Source organism: Carcharhinus amblyrhynchos, chromosome 9 (assembly GCF_965287045.1).
Source record: "Carcharhinus amblyrhynchos chromosome 9, sCarAmb.v2.hapA, whole genome shotgun sequence".
Taxonomy (NCBI): Eukaryota; Metazoa; Chordata; class Chondrichthyes; order Carcharhiniformes; family Carcharhinidae; genus Carcharhinus; species Carcharhinus amblyrhynchos.
In genome coordinates, this window is record NC_137332.1 from 95,008,883 (window position 1) to 95,013,059 (window position 4,177).

The 4,177-nt window shown below is 45.1% G+C and overlaps 1 pseudogene; it reads left to right on the plus strand.

Moving 5' to 3' along the window:
- Nucleotides 1–3,065: 3,065 nt before the first annotated feature.
- On the plus strand, nt 3,066–3,207 carry LOC145348728 (U2 spliceosomal RNA; annotated as a pseudogene).
- Nucleotides 3,208–4,177: the final 970 nt, after the last annotated feature.

Here is a 4,177-nt window from a genome sequence, read left to right on the forward strand (position 1 = left end):
AATCCCTGACTCTAGTTACAAAGCACACATTCTGACTCTGTAATCCCATTCCCAGACTGTAGTTACACGACACAGAGTTTGCCTTGTAAACTCATTCCCAAACTGTAGTTACACTGCCCATAGTTTGACTCAGAGAACACACTCCCAGACTGTAGTTATACTGTACACAGTCTGACATTGTGAACATCACTCCCAGACTGTAGTTAAACTGTACAGTCTGACCCTGTGAACACACTCCCAGACTGCAGTTACACTGTCCAGTTTGACCCAGTGAACATTACTCCCAGACTGTAGCTACACTGCCCACAGTTTGACCCAGTGAACACACTCCCAGACTGTAGCTACACTGCACATAGTCTGACCAAGTGAACATCACTCCCACTCTGTAGTTAAGCTGTACACAGTTTGATCCTGTAAATTCGCTCCAAGACTGTAGTTACAGTGCACACAGCCTGACCCTGTGAACACACTCCCAGACTGTAGTTACACTGCACACAGTCTGACCCTGTGATCGCTCTCTAGGAGTGAGGTCACAGGGTCAACTTTTTTGCTGTGTAACTACAGTCTGTGAGAGTGTTCACAGGGTCAAACTGTGCAGTGTAACTGATGTCTGGGAGTGAGTTCATAGGATCGAACTCTCAGTGTAACTACAATCCAGGAAGAAATAAAAGAGTCAAACTACAATACATTTTGTGAGTGAGTTCACAGAGTCAGACTGTGTGCAGTGTAACTACAGTCTGAAAATTGGTTCACAGGGTCAGATTGTGTGCAGCGAAATTATAATCTGAGAATTTGTTCACATGATCAGAATACATGTAGTATGACTAAAATTTAGTTGTAAGTTCACAAGGTCAGACTGTGTGCAGTGTACCTATAGTCTGAAGCAGTTTGACCCTGCAAACTCACACCTAAACTGAACTCACACTACACACAGTCTGAACCTGCAAACTCACTGACGGACTATTGTATAAGTGTGCACAGTCTGACCCTATGATCTCACTCCCAGACTTTAGTTACAGTGCACACAGTCTGACCACAGGATCAGGCTGTGTGGAGTGTAACTACAGTCTGGGAGTGAGTTCACAAGGTCAGACTGTGCACTATAACTATAGTCTGGGACTGAATTCACAGATCAGACTGTTTACAGTATAACTACAGTCTGGGACTGAGATCATAGGGTCACAGAGTAACAACAGTCTGGGATGAGTTTGTGGAGTCAGACTATGTGCAGTCTAACCTACGCATCTCAGGACACTAAGGGCAATTTTTTAGCATGGCCAATCAACCTAACCCACACATCTTTGGACTTCACAGTGAGTGAAGTTCACAGGGTCAGATTATGTGCAGTGTAACTACAGTCTGGGAGAGGGTCAAACTGTCATCAGTGAACCTACATCCGGGAGTGAATTCTTAGGGTCAGACTGAGTGCAGGATAACTGCAGTCTGTGACTGAATTCACAGGTCAGACTGTTTACAGTATAACAACAGTCTGGGATTGAGATCACAAGGTCATAGAGTAACTGCTGCCTGTGAGTGACTTCACAGGGTCAGATTGTGTGCCGTATAACTACAGTCAGGAATTGAGTTCACAGGATCAGACTGTGCACTGTAACTGCAGTCTGAAAGTGAGTATACAAGATGAGACTGTGCAGTATAACTACAGTCTGAGAGTGAGTTTGCAGGGTCAAATTGTATGCAGTGTAACTACAGTCTGGCAGTGACTTCACAGGGTGAGCTGGTACAGTCTAACTACAGTCTAGGGGAAATTCACAAGGTCAGGCTCATCAATGCAACTGCAGTCTTGGATTGAGATCAAAGCATCAAACTGCAGCACATTGATAGTCTGGGAGTGAATTCACAGGGTCAGATGGTGCATTGCAACTGCAGTCTGGGAGTGAGTACACAAGATGAGACTGAGTACAGTATAACTACAATCTGAGATGAGTTTGCAGGGTCAGATTGTGTGCAGTGTAACTACAGTTTGGGAGACAGTTCACAGGGTCAGACTGTACGCAGCGTAACTACAGTCTAGGGAAGAGTTCACAGGATCAGACTCATCAGTGCGACTGCAGTCTTGGAGCGAAATCAAACTGCAGCGTATCTATAGTCTGGGAGCGAGATTACAGGGTCAGACTGTGTACAGTGTAACTACAGTCTGAGTGTGTTATGTCAATGTGATGACAGGGTCAGACTGTGCACAGTGCAATTACAGTTACTACAGTCTAGGAGACAATTCACAGGGTCACACTTTGTGCTATTATCCACAGACAGAAAGTGGGTTTACGGGGTCAGACTGTGTGCCGTGTAACTAAAGTCTGGAAGTCAGTTCACAGGATCAGACTGTACAGTGTAATTAAAGTCTGCGAGTGTGCTCCGTTAATGTGATGATAGGGTCAGACTGTATGTTATGGTAATGAGATAACAGGATCAGACTGCTTACAGTATAACTACGGCCTGGTAGTGAGTTAACAGGGTCAGACTGTGTACAGTTTTACTACAATCCAGAGTGAGTTCACAGGTTCAGACTCTATGCAGTGTATCTAGTCTTGGAGTGAGTTCACCAAGTCTGACTGTGTGCAGTGTAGCTACAGTCTGGGGGGAGTATTCACGAGGTCAGACTGTCATCAGTGCAACTACAGTTTGGGAGTGAGTTCAAAGTGCCAAACTGCAGTGTATCTACAGTCTGAGAGTGAATTCAGAGCATCAGACTGTGGTTTTTCTACAGTCTAGGAGACAATTCACAGGGTCATACTTTGTGCTATAATCTACAGTCAGCAAATCAATTAACAGGGTCAGATTGTGCAATGCAACTGCAATCTGAGAGTTCACAGGACAGACTGTGCACAGTATAACTACAGTTTAGGAGACAGTTCACAGGGTCAGACTGTGTGCAGTGTAACTACAGCCTGGTTATAGGTTGACTGAGTCAACTACAGTCTGGAAGTGATATTGAAAAGTCACAGTGTGGTATGCCCTGGATGAGAATTCATGGGGACAGACTGTGTGCAGTATAACCACTGTTTTGGCCACAGTTTGCAGAGTCAGACATTGTTCAGTGTAACTATATCACTTCTCAGCCTTTTGGCTGAGATCAAGTGTAGTATCAATATGCTGTGCGTGGTTGAAGTCATTAGGTTACATTTCAGCTTCATTTGAAGCAATTTTTCAAAGTGGCATCGCGGCCTTTTGGCTAAGATGCAAACGACATCAAGTCTTGGAGAAGGAGCTATGCCTACTCCAATCAGCTTGGATCATGTAGATCAAGCCCAAGACAGGAGGTGAGAGCCCTGTCTTGTCAGCTTGGATTGGGAATGTCTCAACTTGTTGAGACTCTGAATTGACTTGATTTGATTGAAATTGGAATAAGAACAAAAAAAAACTAGTCTATGTGTGAGATCACAGGGTCAAACTGTGGGCACTAAAGCTACAGGCTGGGAGTTCACAGGGTCAGACTATATAGTTTAGCCACAGTCAGCGACTGACTTCACACATCTGACTTTGTATAGTATAACTATAGTCCTGGAGTGAGTTCACTGTGTGCAGTATGACTACAGTCTGGGAGCAAGTTCACTGGGTCAGACTGTGTGCTGTATAAACAGTAAAAAGTCTGACAACACCAGGTTTTAGTCCAACCGATTTATTTGATAATACTCACAAGCTTTCAAGGGGACTGCCTCTTCGTCAGGTGAATGGAGAGTTCTGGCCTCAGACAGAGCATATAAAGCACAGACAGTTTAGAGATTACTGATTAAAATGCAAATCCTTACACCTAACCTGCTGTTCAAGACCTGCAGTGGCTGACAATGTGAGTGGAAGGAGCACTGATCAGTTTACAGAGATGTGTATTGTCTCCAGACAGTACAGTAAGTGAGGTTTTGCAAACCCAGGCAAGTCACGGGGGTTACAGATAGTGCGACATGAACCCAAGATCCCTGTTGAGACCGTCCTCATGTGTGCGGAACTTGGCTATCAGTCTCTGTTCAGCGACTCTGCGCTGTCGTGTGTCGTGAAGGCCGCCTTGGAGAGTGCTTACCCGAAGGTCAGAGGCTGAATGCCCGTGACCACTGAAGTGTTCGCCAACAGGAAGGGAACAGTTTTGCCTGGTGATTGTCATTCAGTACTTTGTCGTTCAGTACTTCCCCGGAGCAGAGAAGCTACGACATCTTCTCCGGAGTCT